The sequence below is a fragment of the Triturus cristatus genome, chromosome 3_1, assembly GCF_964204655.1.
Source record: "Triturus cristatus chromosome 3_1, aTriCri1.1, whole genome shotgun sequence".
Taxonomy (NCBI): Eukaryota; Metazoa; Chordata; class Amphibia; order Caudata; family Salamandridae; genus Triturus; species Triturus cristatus.
The window spans coordinates 197,224,861-197,240,225 of NC_140583.1; positions in this window are offsets into that span (position 1 = coordinate 197,224,861).

The following is a 15,365-nucleotide window of genomic DNA, read 5'->3' on the forward strand; positions in this document are numbered from 1 at the left end:
CTAGCGGTTGCAAATTCCCCATCTTTGCTTCTTATCAATTTTTATAATTCCTCTGACAGTGTCAGTCTAAATCAGCATCTAGAATCTCTAGGGGAGGTTCTGGACAAATTCAGAGCGTCACATAATAGTCCTGAGGTCATCCTGATGGGTGACTTTAATATCCATCCCTGCAGTCTGGCAGTCTGGGTTGCATTATGGATGATGATGAGGGATTTCCCTACTCATCACCCACCTACTTTGAACACAATAAACAAGGTGAGGCTTTGGAGAGCCTACAGGCTTCCTCAAACCTCTCCGAACCCGGTCACTGCATGAAAGGACAGAGATCTTGTACTTTTAAAGGAACTGATTCAGGATCAGTCATCGATTACATTTTTGTTTCTTCCTTGATTTCGTCTTTGGTTTTAAATTACAGGGTAGAGGACTCCATCTTTAGTGACCACAATCCCGTGATAGCAGAGGCTGTTTCGGGAGGGTCTCTGGCTTTCAAAGATGTAAGAAATTTGGGAACCAAAGTCTTTTTAGTAAAAGACCAAGGTAGGAGACTGAAATGGGCTCAAGTGACTCCGATCACTTTTTTACAAGAGGTTCTGTCTAAGGTTGAACTGGAGGGGGGCATATGTTTAGACCATGCTAACGCCAACTCAAGGATAGTTGAGGCCTTTAGCTCCATTTGCCTACAAATAAATGTTGCCCTCCTGGTTAATATCAATTCAGGTGGCCAAATAGGCAAAAAATGGTTTGATACTAATTGTACTAAGGCTCACTCTGCTCTTTTAAAGGCGTTAAAGGAAAAACCGAGAAATAGACCATTGATCGCATCTCTGAGGAAACAATATAAACTAGCCATTAAAGCTCGTAAAAATGAGATCCAGGAAGATGCTTGGAATAATTTACTGTCACCGGAAACTTTGCGGGATAGCTCCAAATTTTGGGGAGTTATTAACCATTCTTTTTTTTTACGGTAGTGAGAACCAGTCTATGGAATGTAGTATTCCTGACGAGCAGTGGTTAGCTCATTTTGAAAAAAATTATAGTCTACACTCACCTGGGTACCTAGATAGGTTGCTACCTCTTAATCAGGTCGGTCTAGTTTCGGCTTTCAGGGAGGAGGATGTTGAAAAAGCTATTCTCGAGACATTCACAAACAAGGCTCCGGGTCCAGACGGTGTCCCTGCAGACTTATACAAGTCCGCCCCTAAACTCTGGGCCAAAATATTGACAAATGTCTTTAATGCCGATAGAGATAAGAATATCCCTGAGTCTTGGGCAAAGTGCATCATTATCCCAATTTTCAAAAAAGGTCAGAGGGATGATCCGGCCTGCTATAGGCCTATTTCCCTAATTGACTCTGCTGTTAAAATCTTAGGCAGAGTCATCTTGGGCAGGCTGACCACTTGGCTTGAGGGTAGTGGCATATTATCAAATGCTCAATATGGCTTTAGGGCTAATAGGAGCACGCTGGACCAATGTTTAAACCTTCATTTACTTATTTGTAAATATACCATCGCAAAGGAGAGGTCCCTGTATATGGCCTTTATGGATCTCTCCTCAGCTTTTGACCTGGTTAACAGGTCAAAACTGTGGAGAATCCTTCTGGATATGGGGGTTGATCCCCCCCTGGTTGGTTTCTTGGCGGACCTTCACTGCGGCTTGTTAGCCTCAGTGAGAGTTACCCAAGGGGGAAGGTGCACCAGCTGCTTTATGTCAGAGAGGGGTGTTAGGCAGGGGTGCATATTGGCACCCCTCCTTTTTACACTATATATAAATGCCCTGGACTCAGCCCTGGCCAACGCAGTGGAGGATGTACCGCGTGTAGGAGATACTAAGATCCCAGTTCTCCTATACGCCGACGACGCCATGCTTTTGGCACGTTCAGGGGTGGCTCTTGATAGACTTTTGGTCTCTTTTGGTGATTTTATGACATCATTAGACCTGAAAATTAATATCCAAAAGTCTCAGGTCATGATCATTGGTCAGGCCAGTAGGAAAAAGAAATCCAAATCTTTTTTTTGCCTAGGCCATGAGGTTAAAAGGGTCCCCATTTTCACTTACCTAGGGGTTATTTTTGATGAGAAAGGTACATGGGGTCCGCAACATAAACAAAAAGGCAATTCTGTGGCAAGATCGGCAGCAGCAATACTTGGATTTGCCAAACGGTTGGGAGCTCGCTCTTTGGAGGCTATTTTGAAAGTTTACAAAGCCAAATCTTTGGCCATAGCCACCTATGGTTCTGCCATCTGCGGTTATTCTAATACCGATACCATACAGAGGGTGGAGAATGGGTTTTTAAGATCCTTGTTGTCTGTCCCTCAGTCCACATCCACCTTTACGATACACTCAGAGTTGGGTGTGGGGTTTGTTGCAGAGCAAATCAAGGTGTCTCCTGTTATTTGCTGGTTCAAAAACCTGGCTTAACCAGGAAATCTTTTTAACCCATTTGATCCTCAAGGATTGCTTAACCTTGGATAGAGCCCACAGAATCCCCTGGCTGGCATATGTTAAAAAGATGTTGGCAATAGTGGGCAGACCAGAGCTATTTAATTCCCCTGATTGTATTAACAAGAAGGATGTCATGGGGACTAAGACCGCACTAGTGACACGATTTATGGCTGAGAGGGAGGACCTGGAACTAAAAAAGCCATTAGTTAGAAGGAACTATGCGCTAATAACTGTTCCTGGTCTGAAACCCTATCTGGCCTTTGTAACCAGTCCATTTCATAGGTTTCTCCTAATCAAAATTCGTTTTAATCTGATACATTTTGTGCTTGGCTTTTATCCCACATGGGTTACTCCTGAAAATGCAACCCCATGTGATTGTGATAATTTTTCCACTCAGGACACACTACATTTCATTATGTTTTGTGACCACTATGCACAGATTAGGAAAAAATATTTGTTACCTTTTCTTAAAGGGGCTGGTTTCCAACAAGTTCGGCCAGCGCTTCTGTTCTTGCAACTCTTACCTAACACTACTATTGCTTTTTACGTAGCAAATTTCTTAGTTGCGGCTGTTCGCATTAACAAGAAGCGTGTCAGCGCACGGCCTAGTCTTAATATGATTGACCTGGTGTGAAGGATGGTGGTCTCTTTCTTTGGAGTTTCTTATCCCTGTTAGACTTCTTATATTGAAATCATACTATTGTACCTTATTTATTTTTTTAACTCAGAACTGAACTTATGAAATATGTTCACTTCATTCCTTTTAAATTTTGATAATGTTATTTATAATTATTTTTGTAACTGATGAACTTTTGTCCTGTAATTTATGTGATTATCTGTTTGTTATGCCTTTTTTTGATTTTTATTAATCGAATAAAAGAAATTGACTGACTGACACTGTAACTACCCCAGGGGGCTATATATGTGTGGGAGAGAGCCTCACATTTCCACTGCTTCCAAACACTTTACCTGACACTCCTCAGCACCAACTGTTGCTGATCCTGTCTCCAGACACTGCTGTCTGACACCCCTCACCACCAACTGCTTCTGCTCCTGTCTCCAGACATTGCTGCCTGACACCCCTCACCACCAACCGCTGCTGCTCCTGTCTCCAGACATTGCTGCTTGACACCCCTCACCACCAACTGCTGCTGCTCCTGTCTCCTGGACCCAGTGATGACAAGGGATGAGAAGATCAGGGCCTGTCCCTTCAACACAGAGGAGCTGGAGGTCCTGGTGGACGAGCTGCTCACACAGTATGGGAGGCTATATGGTGCTACAGATGTCATCGTAAATGTTTTAGAGTGGAAGTGAGAGTGCAGGGAGTGCACACAAGAAGTTGATCAGCTGCAGTAAGTGCCTGAGAGTGTGGAGTTGTGTCATACGCTGCCTAGCATGCTGACTCCAGGGGAAAGAGGTGTGTAGCCTATTTCACACGTTTCCCTGTCTGCACATCAGAACGGAAGATACATGTTTTGTTTTGTTAGCCATAGAGTGACACAGCAAGTTGGTTAAGCAGGAATCAGGACAGAAATTGCCTGTGTGAATGGTTGTGTGGGTCAATGATGTTCTTCACAGGCTCATCTGTGACATTACCAAGGGTTTAAGTCCAGGGGGTACTGATGGAAGTGTGTCTGACTCAAAATTTGCCATCATGTATAGGTCAGCACAATGCACAGGACTTAAATGCCAGAGGGTGTCACTCTTGGTGGTAATTCACCTATGACACAGCAGATTGTTGTACTTTTGTACAGAGTCCCTTCCATTTTCATCAGCATGTGTACTGACACGCATGTGTAGGCACTGTTTAGGCTCTCATATTGTCCCTTCATGTGACATTTCTGATGCCCGACATTGGACCTCAGTGTGAGCTCACCTGGCCTGCACAGGCACTGCCCAATCTGACAGGGACACATCACTGAATGTACAGAGTGAAACATATGGGTTGTTTGCTAGACTATCCATCAAACAGCTATCTCAGCCTTATAGATTGCACACAACAGACCTTGTGAGAAGGGTGTGAGATTGTAAGATTATGTCCCTAAATGTGACCTCCATGACACAGTGAGCCATTCACAGGGCAAGGACATTGAGGGCTGCACAGTGTTGGACACAGCGAGTCTGTCCCGAAACATAATTTCCAATGTAATGTATGTCTTGCTCACCCACAAACTGGATAGCAGATGTGGGCCCCCTACACATAGCTTTCTGTGCTGGCATCCTGCATGTGTTTGAGATGGGCAGGTACTGTGTCCACACTCATACCTGCATGCATTTTTGTATGATTCTCCCATGCTAATGTACTATGTTAGATGATGTATTGTCTCTGCTGGACATATATGTGAAGTAGTGCTGAGTTAGTATCATGCTCCCGTACTGAGAGATAGTGGTACATAACCCTGTGTCACTGATTTTTCCCACTCTTGTCTCCCATGCCTGCAGCTCAAAGTCCACCAGCGTAAGGCTGTGTGGCGGGCCATTGCACACAAGGTGCGGGCTCTGGGTGTCTCCAACCGACAGCGCACACACTGTCACAAGAGGTGGGATGACATCTGCCGGCTGAGCAAAAACATGGCAGAGATGACGCTGGGGCTGCTCTCTCGGACTGGAAGGTTGGTGTGCAGGAGCATAACACCACTAATGGCCCGCATCTTAGCTGTGACACAGCCTGAGCTGGGTGCAAGTTTGATGGACCATAAGTAGCAAGCTGGGGGTGAGTATTCTTGGAAGGGTGACTTTGGCTGTGAGTGGCTGCATGTGTTCCAAGCCTGGGCCAGTGCTGAGCTCTGTGATGTTGCTAGTGTGATGCAATGACTTGTAAGTGGCCTCTGTGTTGGGTGCACCTGTCATGCATTTTCCCTACCTGTACTTTCTCATGTCATTGAAGTAATGGCCCTTGACATTGCATTCTGAGTTCTGGCCTTCTGGCATCGTCTGCATTGGGGAAGTCAGGGACATCCCATGAAAGGGAACGGAAGTGTGCCTCATCTGAGTGTGCTTTCATCAATGTGTGCATTGCCTGGCTTCAGAATTGTGAGGACTACACATCTGACACCAATGTGCAACTGTAATTGTGCCCCAAAGTACGACATGGTGGATGGCATGAGCTCATGGCCATTGTGGACTGATATGTTGGAGTCTGTATCTGTGTTGTCCCCTTCTGCTGCCTCCAGATGTGACTGTGGCAACATGTTGGGAGGTACATCTTTCCCCCCTCAGGACCCTAGGTATGCTCGGAGGGATCTGTATGTCTGGTCACACGGAGCCACGTGCAGGCTATTTGGCTTTGTGGTCATCACATGGGTCACTTATGCCAAGTTTGCATGATGACACGTAAAATTGAAGTTTTAAATTGAGTTTGCACAATATTGCTGCACAGGGTGGAGTGCAACATGGGATATCATCATATTGTTTAGTGCTTTGCTTGCATATGATGTTTGTGTTAATGCCACTGAACTGACCCTATGTCTCTGTCTCTTGCAGCATCTACCGTGGGCACAGAAGGACAGGGGACGGACACCAGTGGTAAGGCATCAAGCATGACTGCTACACACGAGCACACTGACACTGATGTGACCAGCAACTCGGAGGGGGACAGGATTCTGCTTGAGGAATCACAGACAGAGACACCAACCTCAACGTCATCTGACGCCAGCGGTGACACATCTATGTTGGTGGGCACAGGGAGCGGGAACTCTGCCTCCTCTTCCACCACACAGCATCCAGTTCCCACCCTCCCAGCTACTTCCGCTAGTGCTGCACGTGCTCGCATCAGTAAGAAGGGAAGATTGTCCTTCACACCAGGCACCGCTGCCCCTGCCTCCATCAGAGTTGAGTCTGTGGACCTTTTGCGCCAGCTGTGTGTGGGTCAGACAAGTCTCCTCAATACCTTCCAAGACCACGACAAAAAAGTTGGCACAGGTAGTTGCCTTCATGGAGGCCATTCATTCAGACATGGGTGAGCTACACCAAACTGTCCAGTCTTTGTCCTCCACAATGACAGTCGCCATTCAACTGTCACAGTCTCAGAGTCCAGCTCTAGTCCCTTTGCCCACCCCCTGCCAGTGGCTACATCTGACGATAGTGACCACACACAACAGACCTCAAGCTCAAGATACAGCATACACAGCACACAACAGCAGCAGCCCAAGCGGGCCAGAGCGCAGACACCATCCCCCAAAAAAAACCAAAGCCACCCCCAGAACGCAAAGGCAAAAGCCTTTTAAACAACACTCAGGGCATAAAGCCATGAAGAAGGCCTCAGGCGCACATGCCTCAGAGGCTTCCCCAGCCAAGGACTCTCCTGTCCCAAAAGCATCTCACAAAGAAAAGCAGTCAGTTCCCGTTCCTGCTGTGAAACTGGTGCCTGCTAAGGGTCCACAGAAAAAGCCCGCTAAGGCAGATTCACCCACAACATCTACTCCCATCCAGACCCCTGTGAAGCAGGGACAGGAGGTCAGTATAGGGGGTTCACATGGTAAACAGGTGGTGGAGGGGAATAGGCAAGGCCAGGCCAAGCTTGCCTCCGGATCCAGCAGGTCCCCAGAGGGAGGCCAATCGGCTTCACCTGATGCAGCTTTGGTGGTGAGTGTGCCTGTAGTGCCTGCCGCACTTACCACTCCTACCAAGATAATCATTCCCCATCGACTCCCCAAGAAGTGAAAAGGCACCCCTCCGCAATCTCCCACCCACACTGTGTCTCATGGCAGGATGACTCCACCACCACATGCCACCACACCACCTGGTCCAAGCAGCACTCCAGCTTCCAAAGTCACTGATACCTCTACCTCTCTTCAAGGTCCAGTCCTCCAATTGGCCCCAAAACTCAGCCCCCTCCCAGTCCAACTGACAGCCAAGTCTGAGTAAAAGTTCCCCTCACACACCTGTCTCTCCCAAAGCGGTGTCTGGACTGCCCATTGTTATCCCCCTAACTGTGTTGCTGACCATGGCAGTGTACAGTCTCACCCATTCCCTGTGCAGGATCTAATGCACACATGTGCCTACTCTGCACTTTGTATTGGCCACTGGCTTTGCTGTTCATTACTGTGTTTGCCCATTCCCTGTGCAGGTTCTCATGTACCTACTATGCACGTTGTACTGGCCACTGGCCTCTCTGTTCATTACTGTGTTTGCCCATTCCTTGTGCAGGATCTCATGCACACTTATGCCTACTTTGAACTTTGTACTGGCCACTGGCTTTGCTGTTCATTACTGTGTTTGCGCATTCCCTGTGCAAGTTCTCATGTACCAACTGTGCACTTTGTACTGGCCACTGGCCTTGCTGTTCTTTACTCTGTTTGCCCATTCCCTGTGCAAGATCTCATGCACACTTGTGCCTACTTTGCACTTTGTACTGGCCACTGGCCTTACTGTTCGTTACTGTGTTTACCCATTCCCTGTGCAGGTTCTCATGTACCTTCTTTGCACTTCGTACTGGTCACTGGCCTTGCTGTTCATTACTGTGTTTGCCCATTCCCTGTGCAGGATCTCATGCACACATGTGCCTACTCTGCACTTTGTACTGCCCACTGGCCTTGCTGTTCATTACTGTGTTTGCCCATTCCCTGTGCAGGTTCACATGTGCCTACTCTGCACTTTGGACTGGCCACTGGCCTTGCTGCTCATTACTGTGTTTACCCATTCCCTGTGCAGGTTCTCATGTACCTACTCTGCACTTTGGACTGGCCACTGGCCTTGCTGTTTATTACTGTGTTTGCCCATTCCCTGTGCAGGTTCTCATGTACCTACTCTTCACTTTGGACTGGCCACTGGCCTTGCTGTTCATTACTGTGTTTGCCCATTCCCTGTGCAGGTTCTCATGTACCTACTCTGCACTTTGGACTGGCCACTGGCCTTGTTGTTCATCACTGTGTTTGCCCATTCCCGGTGTAGTTCTCATATACCTACTCTGCACTTTGGACTGGCCACTGGCCTTGCTGTTGTCTACTTTTGATGCCTATCTGTGGAATATGTGAATAAAGACAGTTACTCCTGCTGTCTGCTTTGTCAGTGTCCTTGCTAAATAAAGGGTTTTATGTGTGGGTATGCTTTAATGTGACACATGCTCTGTATGCCACTTTAACATTGCCAATGGCTGATTTCACTTTTTCAGGGTTTTTCAGAGGTGACATGCACTTTAGTTCTTCTTGACTCTGAGGTTTGGGGTGCAATGATGGTTGTTTGTGATGAACTACAGTTATCATAATCAATCTATGGTGATATTAGCTAAATTGTACACATGTCATGTTTGGATGCACTGCCAGCACAGAGTGGGATTCTATCCACAGGATTGTAGGCAGGCTGGCCAGGGTCCATCATGTCTGTGTGATCTTTCTTGATGTGTGAACAGCAGTGTTGGTGTATGCTCATCTTGTGATGGCCTGTCATCCTAATCACATGGGTAAATTTCCATGTGTGCACGTGTGTGGTCATGAAGAGTGTAGTGTGAAGGGGTGACTTTGTCAGTAGTGTTGATGTGAGTGTGCCCCTGCGATGGCAACTGCACACATGTGTCAACCTGGATTTGAGTGCCTGTTAGTTGGATTGGTCTGCCCTGTGCTTGTGATTGTGTGTACATGTGGGAGTTGTAGGCTGTGCACTGTGCAGTGTGTTGGTGTGTCCTTACACTTCTGGGGGACACCTACTTGTTGTTAGTGCCAATTGTGAGTATGCAGAGTGTGTGACTGGTAAGTCAGTGCTGTGTTTTGTTAATTAGCCATGTGTCTTAATACTGTTTGTGCTCACTGTGCAGACCTGCTCAACTACACTGACATTGTGGGTGTGTTTTCTCATGCATTGTTTTCACTTGAGCCATTTTGTGCTCCAATATGGCATGTGGTTTATGAAATTGTACCATCCCCTATCTGTGCTTATGATACCTACCCATTGTGAGTGAGCCCTCCATCTATTTGTGTATGGTGCTCTCCTGCCATGTCCACTACTGACGTACACACCACTTCACTCTCATGTCAGCTATCCCCTTGGGCTGCCAGTGTGTGTCCCTCCCCACCACTTCATTTGTTACACTATGCTTTGTGGTGCCGATCGGTGCACAGGACCAATGTGCCACTCAGGACAGTTTCCCAATTGATTATGTGTGATTTTCTTGTACTGGTTTGCTGTAATGTTTGCTCATGTGCAGTGCAACTGTTTGGGCAGCACAGTCCTCTGGTCATGTTGTTTGCATCTGGGTGTCCCCGACATGTGCATCTGTGGGTGATTGGTAAGCTGTATCTGTGTATGCTGAGGTACTGCTACCCTTCCTGAGTGTGATGTTGACTGTGTGCTGTGGTGATTTCTTTTGTGGGGGTTCGTGTTGTGGCATTCATATATGAGTGCTACTGGTTTGGTTGGTGTGCACACACTGCTTGTTGTGCATGCAGTGCTGTGAGTGTATGTTGCCTTGTAATAGCCTGGTGTGAACCCCCTGATGTCCAGCTGTGTTTGCAATGCGAAGGATTGGCATGTGCATCTGTTGTGTGTTTGCTGTGGATGTGTGCAGAGTTTGGCCTGTGTTGTCTCTTTCAGCTGACAGATGCTCTGTGTGATGTTCTATTTATCTGTCATTGTTTGTGAGTTGTCTGTGCATTGTGATACATTCAGATGTGTGTTGCAAGTGTAGTGTGCATTACTTGTGTGTCTGTCACATGCACTTAGGAGTATTCTTGTTCCTGACCTTGTTTTGAGTGCACTTTGGTGGTTTATCCTCTCATATTTGACCTGTCACTTGTTAGGATTGTGAATGTGCATGCATGTGGTACACTATTAAACCATGTCGACTTGATTGGTGGTATGGTATGTCTGTCTGTGTTTTCTTATTGGCCCATTGCTCCGAGTTTGTGTCCATGATTGTTTTGAGATGATGCACTTATTGTCTGTGTTGGGGTATGGTGTCTGTGCATTGGTCCTGAGTGATTGTGTTGTGTACACCTGTTCTGTCTGTGATCCCATTGCCTTTCCACTGTTTGTCTGCACATGTCTGGGCATGTTGTACTTCTGTGCCTGTTGTTTGTGAAGTTTGTTTTTGGCTATGGGATTTGTGAAAGCATTGGTTCAGGCATCCCTGAGTGTGTGTCTGATGTTTGTGGATGCACCCCAGGGAGTGTGATTCTTTGTCAGTGCATTCACAGGACATTATTTGCACCATTCTGTGTGTTTGACACTAGTGTTGAGTGGTGCAGGTGTGAGGTGGATGGAGGTGGGTGGAAGAGCGGTATGTGTGAAGGGTCCAATTTGTGTTTGACAGTCATGGAGTGTGTCAATGGGCCCTCTGTGTTGTGCTGATGACATACACATGTCAAGTAAGTAGGTACAGTTGTGTGACTGCTCACTCTTTGACTCCAGACACTTCCTATCACCCCTCTACCTATGCATGGCTTGCATTGCTGTCTCCCTGAGTTGTTGCACGGAGACAACTGTGGTTTGATTTCACTCACTGTGCCAACCATGTGTTATTGGCTGGCCTAAGGGTGTTGTGATGTGTTCCTTCTCTTGTATGTGATGTTCAGATGCTTTGTGGCTAGCTTCTTGTGTTCCCATCACTGTCCACCTCACTTTTGTCTTGCCCATTTCTTGTCATCCATTGCTGCTGCCATCTGGTTTGTGTATGTGGCTGTGTGTCAGTGTGTCTAGGTGGCTTGACAGGCAGTGTGTATAGTTAGGGTATTGTTCATATTCAGTGTGAGTGTTCATTTTGTGATTGGACTCAGTTTGCTTGACGAGCGGAGTCTGGGTGTGGGGAGGAGGGTTTCCCTGGCCCTGAGCTTCTGTGCTGTGTGTTCCTCTTCAGCCCCAACTGCTGCAACTGGCTCCCTGGTTGTTTGGTGTGTGTGGTGCAGGGTCTGGGTTCACCTGGCTGGTTAATTGTTCAGGTGGGAGTACAGGAGGGGCACACAGCATGTCCCCTGATGGGTGTTGGGGGCCTAGTGTGTGAAGGGTGTAGTTGTGGCCCCGTGAGTCTTTGTGGACTGCCCATGCCTGGCGCTGGCCCTGCCTATTACATTGTGCGCATGTTTTCCAGCATCTTCACCGCTGCGGTGCCGTGACCAGGAGAGTGCTGTGATTCTGCGGTTAACGGGTGACCTGGATGCGGAGGGGTGATTTTGTGACAGGTAGGACGTGTGGGTACAGTTTTGGAGGTGTTCCTGTCCCATGAGAGTGTCTGGTGTGGACAGGAACCGTATATCAGCCAAGGAGTTGTGTGTTGTGGTTGTGTGCGGAATGTATCATTGCGTACCTGCTGTGTTGTCTGCAACGGTGCATTACTTGCTGGTAGTGTATCAGGTACAGCACCGGGAAGACATGTAAAGCTGGATCCATTGCGGTCAGGACCGGGTGGAGGGGACCGGGGGTCTGGTTTTGCGCTCCGCTGTGGTACTACCGCCGTCTCTGGTTGGGTAGTTTCTCCTCTGCGGTGTGACGGGCTGTTTGGGGCATCATGATTTGTACCCCGGTCGGGACGTCATTCCGCATGCCTTTGGGTCTCTATTGGCTCCCACCGCCACAGTGGCGGGCGCATTGTTATGGCGGCTCACGTCGCACTGTGGCAGATGGGATATGGGCTATGTTTGCCCATTGTAATATGGCGGGTGTGAAGACCGCTGCTCGCGTGCGGAAAATGGCATTTTCCGCCAGCACCGCGGTGATGCCTTCGCCCGCCATCCTAATGGGCCCCTAATTCACCAGACCCATCTACGAAACTTAAAGTCATGCTGTAACGCAATTTGTTTGATTTTAGATTAGCATTTTTAAACAAGAACAATATAAGTAGCCATTGTATCCTAGTGGTCTACTCAGGATAGCAGATTTCACAATTTTTTAGGAAATGGAAATTACATTAGAGGACAAACACCTACTTTAGGAGAGCAGCCGCATGAAGTTTATAAATGTAATCTTATATGAAAGGGTAGGAGTATCCGTTCCATGAGAATATTTTAGTCCCTGCTCATTGTTTCCACCAATCGACTTAATTTGGCTTTACAATTCATTGAATATCAATAATAAATCACATCATATGCTTAGGAAAGCGATCGAACAGTTTAAAAACATCCATCAAGAAGCACAAGTTAGAAAACGCATAACACTTGTGTTCTTGTGATACTGATTGCCCTTAAACCCTTGAGGAAAGGAGATCATGTCAACAAGCCAAGCTCTGAAGATGTATCAATGCAACAGATTAACTTGTTCATGTTCTGCATAGAGTAATCTGTGCATTCCCTGGCAGGGTGCACAGACATAATATCGAGTTTTTATTTTCAAAGTACAAAAATATTTAGTTGGAAATATCGAAGGGACAGAATATCGACATCAAGAATATCGGTGACCAGATTAACGACATGAAGGTAAGAAATATTGTTTTTGCTAATATTGAACTCAGTAATATCGTTTTTAAAAATATCGTTGTTAATAATATTGATGGTTAAGTATTGTATTTTTTTTTAATATGTGTTACATTATTAGAAGTTATTCATTTTTTTTAAAGTAAATTTAGCTTTTCTAGTTCCATAGCGGGTTGTGGGTTTATAGGGGAATACGGTGGGAAGTAATTTAATTATAGTAAATTTAATAATAATTTTTAGAAATTATTAATTATTTTTAATTAAATATTGCGTTTCTTATTCCGTAGCGGGTTTTGGGTTTTTTAGGGGAATAGGGTGGGAAGTAATTTAATTATAATTAATTAATTAATTAATATATTTTATTATTTTATATTTATATATTTAATATGTTGTATTGCATATTGTGGTAATTAATTTATTATCAATAAGTTATTAACTGGTTGTTAATTATTAATAATTATTTTGTAAATATCTTAATGGTGTTATATTTTTAGGAGCAGGTTGTTGGTTTATAGGAAAATAGGGTGGGAAGTAATTTAATTATAATTAATTAATTAGTAATTTCTATTAATTAATAATTAAGTATTTATTATTTTAGATTGTTAACTGTGGTAAATAATTTCTTATTCATTAGTTAATAATTGTTTGTTAATTATTAATAATGAATTGGTAAATATATAAAAAGTGTTAATTGTTTAGGAGCGTGCTGTGAGTTTAAAGGGGAGTAAGGTTGGAAGTAATTTATATTTTGAGATATTTCATATTTATGTATTTAAAAATGTATATTGTAAATTGTGGTAAATAATAGATTGTTAATTATTTAATAATTGGTTATTATTAATTATTAATTAATTATTAATTATGTTATTTGTGTGATTTTTTTTAAGAGCGGCTTGTGTGTCGATAGGGGAGTAGGCTGGGAAGTAAATTAATTTCTATATTTTAAACACAAAATTAAAATAAAATGTATTTTAAACTGATTTATACTGGTAATTGTGTCGCATCTGACAATTTAACATTGCGGGCCGGTGGTGGCAATCCCTCCACCATTGTAACGAGCCCCTTAGTTGGGAGGCCAAGGTTACGTCCAGTGTTTGTTCCCCACTCTCCTCATCTAACGGGCCACTGTGTGGGTTAAATAGGGGAGAGGAGTTGGCCTAAGGGCTAGATCGGTCGTCCTCGAATCTGGGGAACTGGGTTTGAGTCTCGGCAATGATGCTGAACATCCTGTGATTCTGGGCAAATCACTTAATCTCCCTGTGCGTAACAAAATAAAATTAAAAAATTAATTTGTCCTTAGGTAACGCAACTGGTTCTATGTAAAGCGCTCTGATACCCAATTTGGGTCAAGTTCTCCGTAAAAAAAATATATATATATTACCGAAAAATGTGATTCCCAGGCTTCCCCCAAAATCAGTGAATCCACACGTCTAACCTCTTCTATAAATAGAGGGCAGATGCTTTTAGTGTCTTTCAGGGCACTGGCTCTCTCCAGATCTTCCCAAGCTAATCTCCTCAGTTCTTCTTTCCTTTGTTCACTAGTGCTTTTATAATCCTGTCTTGAGCTTTTGATTAAAATTCTATCACGGGGGTTAGGATGGTGGGCCATTTTAAGGTTCTTTTGAGCTCTGGAACACTCAAGGTTAAACCACTGTGTCTCGTGAGGTTCCCTTCTCTGGACTGATCTGGTTTGATTTGTGGATTTACATAGATTACAAGGTCTCAGAGAGAACAGAAAAGTGGTAAAACGCTGAATGTGAGAGTGGCTGTATGGGTGAGTGTGTGCTTGGATAAGTGACTGTATAAGTGAGTGAGTATGTGTTAGTGTCTGTATGAGTACGTGTGTGTGTGTGTAACTGTATGTATGAGTAAGTGGCTGTGTTATTGGTTGTATGGGAGAGTAGCTGTGTAAGTAGCTCTATGGGTGACTGACTTAGTGTGTGAGTGGCTGTATGGGTGTATGAGTGGATATGTCAATGGCTGTATTAGTGATTGAGTGGGTGTATGACTGGCTGTATGGGTGAGCAAGTGGAAGTGTGTGTAGATATATGAATCAGTAAGTGGGTGTGTAAGTACTGGTAGGGGTCTGTTAATGGAATTGTGACTGGTTGTGTGGGAATGGTAGTGGGTGTATGAAAGGTTCTATGGGGGTGTGAGTGGGTGCATCAGTTATTCTGTGGATGACATCATCAGTGATGTCACTTGAGATGTCATCAGTGATGTCGCTGACCTTGTCATCAGTGATGTAAAATGTGAGGTCATAAGCAGTGCATTGCTGGGGCATGAGTTATAGTTAGCTCCGGTAACTATAACTGCTGAATTTCACTGGTTTTGTATGAATGAAATCTGAGCCTAACTATAACATCTCAGTAACCTTTTTCAGTGATTTTCTGAGGGTTTTTTTTAAATGCTAATTCCTAACAATAACATCCTTTTAACCTTTTTTCAGTGAATTCCTAATGTTTTTTAAGAGTTAGTTGTGTTTACAGAGTGCTGCAGAAAGAGGGCTGGGCCTCCAACCAGTTCTAAGGAATCCCGCTGTGTAGGACTTACAGGAGGTACCATGAGGGCTTCTTGACCCCAAGA